Raw genomic sequence first — 10,952 nt, forward strand, 5'->3', positions numbered from 1 at the left:
ATGTAATAAAGACATTTTGGTAGGATGAACACAATAAAGTTAGTCTACAAAAGTAAATTAGGGTATTAAAATGTTGATAATGAATGTAAAACCTAAAATTTGATTCAAAGGTATTCAATTTGTAAATTATACATTTTGGATGACGGAACAATGTATGGCATTAGAGTAGCCTTTAAATATTAAGTGGGGTTAATTTTAAATTTTTGGCGACGGCAGATCGAAACTAGCATCGTACTAAATCCCCCGCAGCCATCTTTTTAATGTTACTGAACACTGTCCCTATATTAAACCAAACTCAACTCATTTACGTTTCGGTTACAAATGATATGTTTTATTTTTATATGGTATCTATTACAAGACGATGGATGCTAGAATTTGTACATTTTATATATATGTGATGTTTATAGGTATGCTTAGACGTGTATGTTTTTATTATTTTATGTTTATGATGTGTATAAGAGTACGCTGTTTGGGGAGGGACGTGAAAATTTGTTTACCTTTTTTTTTTTTTTTTGTGTTTAAAAAAGATAATATTTGTACTAGTTTAAAAACATACTGATTTCTGAAGAGAATATGTAATCACAAACTCAGGCAGGAACTGCATGTGGACATTATTGGTCAGACGTCTGCTTCTTTTTAAAACTAAGAGAATTGAAAGTATGAAACTTTGAGTTTCTTGATACGTTAATAGATTTATACTCTACTTAACCCTTAATCTTTAATCTTAAAGCCGATCTTTGCAACAATTTAACCAAAATCATCTTCTTATTAGTAGATTAACACCTTAGTCTCTTACAAAGTGTATTCCTGTAAGCCCTTGGTTAATAGTTTTTTAGAAAGGATCCACGGTTTGAATTTATGACACCATAGATGTATTTGTACATGAAGAAGGGTGTGTACACTTTTATTTTAGGGCTGTAGCAATTCAAAATGGAATTTTCCACATTTACCAGATTTAAAGACATACTTATATGTTATCCTAAATGTGATTCACTGTGCAAAATAATAATACTAATGACACTAAATCACGAAAATACAAATAATTCCTACAAAACAAAAGAGGAACCTCACGTCGAGGCGTTGCTCACGTTCTAGTTGTAAATCTGCTTTGGGGATATACATTTTCTACAAATGTACCACTGAGAATATTTACGAGCTTGTAAATAAAATACTAAAGGGTTACCAACATGAAAAATTAAATTTTCGGAGCTTTTAGCTGTGTTAAAATGCTCTTACCTCACCAAATACATGACCGAATTGGAGTTTTCCTCCATTCTCCCCTCTCTGAGAAATTCCGGTCTACAAAACACCAACCCCACCCAACCTGAGAAAACAAGCTGTAGGCGGTCTTTGACATCATAAGGTTACCCTCTCTCACGTTTTTGTTGTACGTCTAGCTATGTATTTTATGTTTTTGAGTTGTTGTATATAAGATTGCGTTGTACATAAGAATTTTACCCCCTCTTACGTTTTTGATGCGTTATAAAACTAATAAATGTACTGATTTTTTTTTTTTTAAAAAGGATTAGGCTTAGAGAAGGTGTTGGTGGCACTCTCATGAGCTGAGTGCGCTAGTTGTTTTAGCCTCTCTGCAGATGCGTACACGTATAAAATGTTATTTTTCTGTTTCTAGTTTTGTTACCGCTAGTGCTATAATTTGTGTCTATACGATTTTTATCGGATGTCTCGATGTATTTTTGTTGTTGTTTAAGTTTATGAGGTTTGTATATACGAATGCGCTGTGTGGAAACCGGTTTTAACATCTATCGTTTTTGTAATATTTAAAAAACTAATAAATATACTGTTTTTTTGTTTTTCTTAAACTGATTTATGAAAAGGACTTGTAATCACAAACTCTTTTTTTTAAAAGCAGTAACTGATTTAGGAGGTGGAGGGGGAATGTATTGTGGGGATCATACTTTTGAAATCTTTAAGCTGTTGATTGTAAGAGTCTTCTATCTTGATGTTAGCCTTTTTATCTGAATATGTATGAATGAAATATCTTCTAATTATTAGCTCGGATTCTTTCAATGGATAGCCCTGTAACCCTTAGGTTAGTAGTTTTTTAGAAAGTATCCGGGTATGAAATATGTTTTTATTATGTTAGGAATATGGCGCGTACGTGAAGAAGGATGATGTAGTTTTATTTTTGCTCTGTTTCCGTTTGACTTTTTATCTGATTATGTATGAATGAAATATCTTCTAATTATTAGCTCGGATTCTTTCAATGGATAGCCCTGTAAGGCTTAGGATTGTAGTTTTTTAGAAAGTATCTGGGTATGAAATATGTTTTTATTCTGTTAGGAATATGGCGCGTACGTGAAGAAGGTACGTCTAGCTATGTATTTTATGTTTTTGAGTTGTTGTATATAAGATTGCGTTGTACATAAGAATTTTACCCCCTCTTACGTTTTTGATGCGTTATAAAACTAATAAATGTACAGATTTTTTTTTTTAAAAAGGATTAGGCTTAAAGAAGGTGTTGGTGGCACTCTCATGAGCTGAGTGCGCAAGTTGTTTTAGCCTCTCTGCAGATGCGTACACGTATAAAATGTTATTTTTCTGTTTCTAGTTTTGTTACCGCTAGTGCTATAATTTGTGTCTATACGATTTTTATCGGATGTCTCTATGTATTTTTGTTGTTGTTTAAGTTTATGAGGTTTGTATATACGAATGCGCTGTGTGGAAATGGGTTTTATCCTCTTATCGTTTTTGTAATATTTAAAAAAACTAATAAATATACTGTTTAGTTTTTTTGTTTTTCTTAAACTGATTTATGAAAAGGACTTGTAATCGCAAACTTTTTTTTTTTTTTTTTTTTTAAAGCAGTAACTGATTTAGGAGGAGGAGGGGGGAATGTATTGTGGGGATCATACTTTTTGAAATCTTTAAGCTGTTGATTGTAAGAGTCTTCTATCTTGATGTTAGCCTTTTTATTGACCCGTGAATTAGCAATGTTGCAGCCCAGTTATTAGTTAGACAAGTAAATCTGTGCCATTAAGTGATACAGTACAGTACAGTAGTGAGAGAATAGTGTGCCCATATACACACACGTGTCTATAAGTGTAAAACACATTAAACAGCAGAAACTGGCAGCGGTCCACCGCAACAATGTCTGTTTAACCAAGTTATTCTTACTATTATTATAACCAAGTTATTTTACTCTACCTTTTTCTGCGTTGATTGGGGCATCCTAAGTGGCAGTAAACTACATGATGAAGTGTCTTTTGACAGTTCTCTTGTAGAGAGGAGTAGCATGATATTGCTGTTCTCGATTTAAGATCCTCAGCTTATCAAAACTGTCTATATGGTAACAATAACAATAATCATAATAAGGTCTACAAGAACTGTATGGTGTTCAGGGATGAATAGTTTTTCTCATGGAATTTTTTAATTTTTTTTGCTGTAGTAATAAGTAATGCCACAGCTGATGCACATTTTGAATGACAGGGTTCCTCCTATTACTTCAAAATATAAAAATATAACATTTATAGAATAAAACTACAAGTATCCCAAATGCTATAAAAGGTAATGTCACATTGGCCCCACATTTAACTCCCCCCGCCACCAACGTCTTATTGCAGATAGAAGGATGTAAAATGAAAAGTGCAGTGTGAGAATCCATTGTAAAGAACTGTTAGGGTTTGCATTATTCAAAAATTTGGTGCCAACATTTGAACTTTTACTGCAAATGAATATCGGCTTCAAATATCGGTTATCTGCCTCCTTGACTACCGATAATCGGAATCGGTATCGGCCCTGAAAAAAGCATATCGGTCTATCTCTAGTCCCTAGGTGCGCGTGTGAGTGTGGATGGTTGTTCGTCTCTGTGTGCCCTGCGATTGGCTGGCAACCAGTCCAGGGTGTCCCCCGCCGACTGCCCAGAGCCAGCTGAGTTAGGCGCCAGCACCCCCCGCGACCCTTGTGAGGAATAAGCGGTCAAGAAAATGGATGGATGGATGGATTGGGAAGAGGCAGCGTTGGCTGCTTCTCCTCTCAAGTCGCTACAATTTTTCAGATTTTTGGATGACATTTGGGGGATTTGGACTTACTCTGCAGCGGATTTTAAAGCCTTTACAGACCATCTAAACACATTTCAAAAATCCATTACCATCATATATACAATTGATAAAAATATGGTAGACTTCTTGGATGTTACAACATATAAAGGATCTGATTTGAACAACACTGGAACATTGGACTTTAAAGTGCATTTTAAAGACACAGACACACATGCATTGCTCTGGAAGTCTAGCTTTCACCCACCGCATACATTCAGGGGAATTGTTAAATCTCAATTATTACGATATCACAGAATTTGCAGCCAAATACCAGACTTTGAACAGGCGGTGCAAACTTTGTTTCGAGTATTACGGCAGAGGGGTTACTCTAGAAGCCTGCTGAGGCGATCTAGATAGGCCTTCTTATCACCTAGAGAATCAGAGCATGACCGCCCAGGAATGTGTGTCCTGTTGATCACCACATATTCGCAACAGAGTCTAGACTTGACTTTGGCTGTAACAGAAAATTTCAAAAACCACAAGGAAAATTCCCAAACATTAAAAAATCATTAAATTATTGCAGCTTATCGAAGAAACCAGAAATTTAAAAGACTTGTCATCAGTAAAATTCTAAGAATCATGGGGAAAAAGAAACAGGCTTTTCCTGAAAACAAACAATTCATTCTGAATTTACAAACGGATAAATTAATTAAAATGGATAAACCAAATGATCTGGAAAAGAAGAATTGTGTTTACTTGATTTACTGCAATATATGTTGAATGCAATCTGTGGGTGAAACACGGAATTCTCTAAGACAAAGACTGATCCAACACAGATGTTGCATGAGACATCATAAAAAAAAACTGAGACTCACTTAGTAAAACATTTTTTGGAACATAAGTGGTCAGAATTAAGGTGCATGATTTTGCAAGTTGGACCGTTTTATGGGACACCAAGACGAGACGATCATATGAAAAATATTGGAAGAGGACTTTGGGGACCACACATCCTTGGGCACTGAATGAGCGGCGGTAGGAGAGTTCCTAGCGACACGGTAGTGCGTGTGCATAACGCCCGGGATCTGGCTTGCCAGACCTCGGTACGTTTGCATTTTTAACCCTAACCTGGAGCTGGACATCACTGACTCGGATGGACTGGGTGGGATGACTAACTAAATTCTAGTAGTCTGTGTATTTTAGCTCCGAGAGGCTGTGTGTAAGACCCTCGTTGAATCTCTCTATTATAGGCCGTGGGCTGAACCCCAAAAAAGTGCCTAGAAAATGAGTTTCGCTCCACTGTCTGGGCACTACTTGTTCAATGCATTTTTTGATAGATAATACCCTTCTGAACTTTGGGTTAAAAGTTCACCCAATGTTTTCCTGCCCCAATTTTGTCACAAGCCAGAAATGCATATTTAGGTAAATAACAAAAAACGAAAATCTTGTGCTGCAGTTTTTGGTTGTAAAACGTCTTACATTAAATTTGGCAACAGAAAATCATTCCCAGATGTTATAAATACATGTACCTAACATCAGAAACAAGTATTGGTGGTTTGGTGCAATCATGTGAATTTAGATCATTAAATTTGTGCCAAAAAAACAAAAAAAAAACGCTTCAACTAGAAGTGAAACCAGCACACGGATGTTACATTTAGCTATGTTTATGTTTCATATATGAAAACAATTCACAACCTATTACGTCATGAAAGGTACACAAGAAGCAGCATACATTGGCCAAAAATACTACAATGCACCACAAACCTGGAACAAGGCAAAATGGACTAGATGGAAATAGATGCATTCAGAGCCCAGATTATTATAACATATAGAATATTTATTAAAGTATCAGATTGTGTCATCACAGCATGTCATTTATACCACCCGCCCCCCACCCCTGCCCCCCACTCAAAAAATATTAATAAAAAAAATAAAATAAATAAAATAAAAATAAAATGTGCATTCACAATAAAACCTTTGGAACTTCATTGGAACAGCTCTCTTTTTTTGGCAGACCAATTTAGCAAAGGTCTGTGTTGTGGAAAAATGGAATACAGACATTTTTATTTTTGCTTGAAAAGTGTTAAAATGGAGAGTTAACATCTTGATAATGAAACAAACAAAATGGCAAATTTTACATAGATTTTACAGCCCTGCACTGTAAAGTGTCCTCGTATGCCCTGTGATTTTACAACCTGATGTTTTACCAGCTATGTGTTAGTGTCACTTTCTTGGCTTACGTCAGTAGACTCAGTAGTTGATGTATCTGATGAGTGAGGTACCCTGTCTAAAAGTTTGTCAGTTGTTGATAATGTCTCTACAAAAACCATTGCAGAGTTGTTGCTGGAAAGGGGTGTGAAAAACCAGCTGGGGGATATCACATCTCAATCTTCGTTTCAGTATATACTGCCTGAAATAGAAATTTAAAGGGAAAGATGAGCACAAGATACACATATTCACATCACATTAGGGCTGCTCTATTATGGAAAAAAATAATCATCCCAATTATTTTGGTAATAATTGAAATCAAGATTATTCAAAACAATTATATTTTGTTCAAATCAAGAAAATATTTAAACATTTGAAAATAAGACAATTACAATCATATGAAACTATAATTATGTAAGTTGCTTTTGGATCCAACAAAATTTACAATATATATTATTATTATTATTATTATTGTTGTTATTATTGTTATTATTATTATTATTATTATTATTATTATGACGTTAGCAAAAATTTGACGTTGGGGTGCAGTGTGTGCAGTAAGCTTGTTTTGACATGGGTGTGTGGTAAAATAACTCGTGTGGGCGTGCCACAACTCAAAATTTGTATTATTAGCAGTGTTGCCGGTAACTCAAAAAAGTTGCTTTCTAAAGTAACTAATAGTCTAACGCGTTACTTTATTCTACAAAGTAGTCTGATTAAAGTTACTGTCCAGAGAATCAATGCGTTACTCCACATTTTCATGAAGAAGGCAAACTATCTCACTGTTGTAACAGTCACAAACAACTACTGCTAACTACGAAGATGAGGCAGAAGTCATTGATCACCACACTGAATTCAGCCATGGTCTGGTCATGAATGGTTTGCACATTCAAAACAAAAGTGATGATACTTTTACTACTAGTTTTATTAACCAACAGGCACACAACACAACAAAAAAAGTGTGCATTATGGACCATAAAAGTGGTAAAAAAAAATAATTTATTTCCATCCTCAACTGGTCCGTGAAGCATTATGGGATGAGGTCGTCTCCGCCCTCTCGCCAGGGGGAGTGACGTCAGACAAGTTACGTTTTCAGTAGGGGTGGAACAAAAAAACGATTCGACCGAACCATCGTTCGTCAAGGGGAGCTAAACGACCGTATCGGTTGCGAGTGAGGCTTTATGGTTTTCATAACAATAGCAAGAGTTCTGCGCCGTGCTCTACTTGTTTTGTTTACATTTCAGTAGCATCACCATTCAAGCTACTTCCGTGTTTCCGTGCTCGCGACACGGCGCGCGCGCGCGCAACGAGTGACAACATACAAATGGAGACAGTTAGCAGAAGCCGGTGCCGTACATCTCGGTATTTCCCATGGCTATCGAGTCCTCTCGGTGCACTTGTATGTCCCGGGCCGGCGTTGGTACTGCGCGCGAGCCAAAAAGAATAACTCCCGTGACGATCCAATGCATGGATTCAAACGACACAGGTATGTCCCACAGCCAACACACCAGCTAAGCTAAAAGCACACTGCAAGTATCTCATTTCTCAGTTTGTGGCTCCCTGTCAATGTCTACAACTAGCATGAGCAGCAGATAGGAGAACTGAGACGTGCCCGCGATTACGACAGCCCAAAAAACAAAATATAAACAGTAGTGATTCTGTGGTCATCATCGTGTCTCAGATTAAAAAAAACAAAAAAGATGTCATACATTAACCAAAAATGAATGTGATGGCAAAAGAAAAACAAAAATTGTTAAAAACAAAAATTGTGGATTAAAACTGGAAATGAACTTTTGGAAATATTTTTGCATATATTAAGTGGTTAAAATGTGTTTTATAGATTTATTGTTCCATAAGGTGGCTTCATATTTCTTTTGGCTGGACGGTAGGTTTATTTCATGTCTTAAATTAATGTTTCTGAAATACTTCACAATGTGCACATATTCTGTTTAATTGTGTTGGTGTCTGTCTAAAGGTTAAATATTTATATTTAACATTAAATTATCAACCTATTGTTTTCCTGATCCTTATTTTGAAGAGAAAAAAAAAAACAATTATAACTGTCAATAACTACTAATAAATATTTAAACTGATAAATTTTTCAGTCATATCGCCCAGCCCTTTGTTGCGGTATATTTAAATAATTGATTCAAAATATAAAAATATAGAAGACATATTTGTTGTTGTTCTTTTTTAACACAATTGTAGATACTGTAAAAATTTGTGGTGTTTTAAGATTAATGTTTACAAGCAACAAATGTCACTATAAGTTTTGAATATTGAAATGAATCGTATCGAATCAAAAATTGTATCGTTCCCAAACTTAATCGAATCGTATCGAACCGTTCTGTTCTGAAAGATAATCGTTTTTCAATCGAATCGCAACCTGTGTATCGAGATACATATCGAATCGGCCGCATTTCAGAGATTCCCACCCCTAGTTTTCAGCATGCACGAGTCGACTCAAGTCGACTGGAATAGCGGAACAAACAATAGAGGAATTAAGGGGATTTTCATTTTCAACCTGGATAGATTTTTATTTTTTGTTTTATAAAAAGTATTTACATTACAAGAAGTCAAGAGAGACTGCCGATTTTGTTTTTCATAAAAAAAACCACTTTATTTTCATGTTAAAAATGCACTTTCAATAAAGTATTTGAAACTCCGTTTCTACCGCATTATTTTTATGTTGAGATGGTGTTATCGGCAGCTGCTGAAAGTAACTAAAAAAGTAACTTTTAATCTAACTTAGTTACTTTTAAAATCAAGTAATCAGTAACGCAATTTAGTTACTTTTAAAACCAAGTAATCAGTAAAGTAACTAAGTTACTTTTTCAAGGTAACTGTGGCAACACTGATTATTAGTGCTGCAGCTATCGAATATTTTGGTATTCGGATATCCTACTGAAAATTCTAGTGAATAATCGTATATTTGGATAGAAATAAAAATATACCTATAGGCCTATATACTTTCTTGGTCAAAGAACAATTATAAATACAGAAGACAAAAAAACACATTTGCATATAATAATTAACAACCAACTGGTTTTCATTTTTAGAGAATCAATTTTATTTATTTATTTATTTTTAACTTAAATTGAGCTTGTCAGCAAACTATTTTTTTCTGAAACAGAGATTTTAGACAAATCTCTTCCCATAGATTTCAGAGAATGTTTTTCAGTGTGAAGATTTATACGTTACCTGTAGTCTGAAGCATCAAGATCCCCGTGTTTCTTAACACTGTTAACAAACCTCTTAGCTTGTCCATTCTCATCACATCTTTGTCAACTATAATCCTTTGACGGATTACTTGTTCACAAAAGAGTTTGTAGCTCTCAGCATAGGGTTGTCTGAAACACACCTACACTCACTTAACATGTGCAGAGTCATGCTTTCTAATTAATGCTGTCTCGAAATGTAAACAGAATACAAGTGACATATTGCTGACCAATGCTTTACTTTTGAAATGTGTAATTTTAGCAAAGTGACAATGAAATAGTGCAATGTAACAACTCACATTTGTTTGTCCCTGGTTGCTGTTTCTGTTGACTTTAAGAACCTTGTGTAATCTCTGAAACAAAACTGCACCTCCATTGTGACACAGTCTTTTGTCTTGAATATGCAGAAGAATGGAACAGTCTTTCTTCATCTCAGCTGCCTGCAGCAACCCGCCTTTAGACAAAAAAGAATTACATTCTAAGTGTTATTGTCACATCACCTCTTTACAGTATATGGACATCACAGATTTAAGTAAAGTGTTTGTTGAGGTTGATGAGAGAGAGTTTGGGGAAAAGGGAGCGTGTAGCTGTGACTCTCTATTATGACTCTGATGGGCACAGGTAACTCGAGTTTGGTAACAACTGTTGGATTCACTCGATAAATCATTCAGCAGCTCGCGTTTTTAATAAACTATAGCCTTAAAACTTAACCTAGCAACAAATTATTTTCAGCCCTATACTAAATATCGGTCACATTAATAACAGAAATGGGCACGCGTGTGTGTAGCACATACCTGCTGACAATGTTTCTGCTTTGGCGAGATGATCCCTCTTCCGTGTGCCTTCCGATCCCAGACGAATATACTTTGAAATTTATTTTTACAAATGATGCAGATGGCTGGAAGGACAGGGCCAGCTGAAGCGATGGACAAACCTGAACGGGAACGAAGTTTTTTCACCACTTTCTTTTTAACTTTTTTCTACTTTCGCTCTTCTTCGCTCTCCGACGTTGTGGTCGCCATTTTTGATATGCGGTTGCTATGGTGAGGAGAAAGCAGCAGCTACCTGATTGGCTCATGTGACCTAAATCACACCACTACCGACCTAATGGCACTACGCCCACACCGGAGATCACTGCGCCTCATCGCAAAATAGTGCCGGGGTTTCACCACCGAAAATACAAAATTGGCAGGTTTTCAGAGGGTGAACTCCACGGATTCTTACTTACTACTAATAAATCTATTTTATGAAGTAAAGATTATTTAGTGCCCCTGGTAGTGGAGCGAAACTGAACGAAAACGTGTGTGACCTGACGGCCTATTAGGGAAGGGAATGTCAATGCTTGTGCGACTTTGGATGAAAGGGAGTCAGGGAGTACATTGTAGGGATGCTACATTTTGTATACTTACCTGATAGCCCAGTTGATTTGAGACCAATTTGTGATGTCGTCCTGGGTATGACATTAAACTGCTTCCATAGGGACAAGGGAAGCCAATAAGGCCCGATGGGGTCCAGCCTGATGAAGGAC

The 10,952-nt window shown here is 36.0% G+C and overlaps 1 long non-coding RNA gene across 2 annotated transcripts; it reads right to left on the reverse strand.

Moving 5' to 3' along the window:
* Positions 1 to 5,961: 5,961 nt before the first annotated feature.
* LOC144033823 (uncharacterized) lies at positions 5,962 to 10,735 on the reverse strand. 2 transcript variants are annotated; one of them, XR_013288092.1, is made up of 3 exons: positions 10,219 to 10,735; positions 9,724 to 9,878; positions 5,962 to 9,556 (listed from the first exon to the last, which is right to left on the reverse strand). It is a non-coding gene; the product is annotated as an uncharacterized LOC144033823 (long non-coding RNA). The 2 variants fall into 2 exon arrangements; XR_013288091.1 differs by having other exon boundaries at positions 5,962 to 6,408; positions 9,408 to 9,878.
* Positions 10,736 to 10,952: the final 217 nt, after the last annotated feature.

Source organism: Festucalex cinctus, chromosome 13 (assembly GCF_051991245.1).
Source record: "Festucalex cinctus isolate MCC-2025b chromosome 13, RoL_Fcin_1.0, whole genome shotgun sequence".
Classification (NCBI taxonomy): domain Eukaryota; kingdom Metazoa; phylum Chordata; class Actinopteri; order Syngnathiformes; family Syngnathidae; genus Festucalex; species Festucalex cinctus.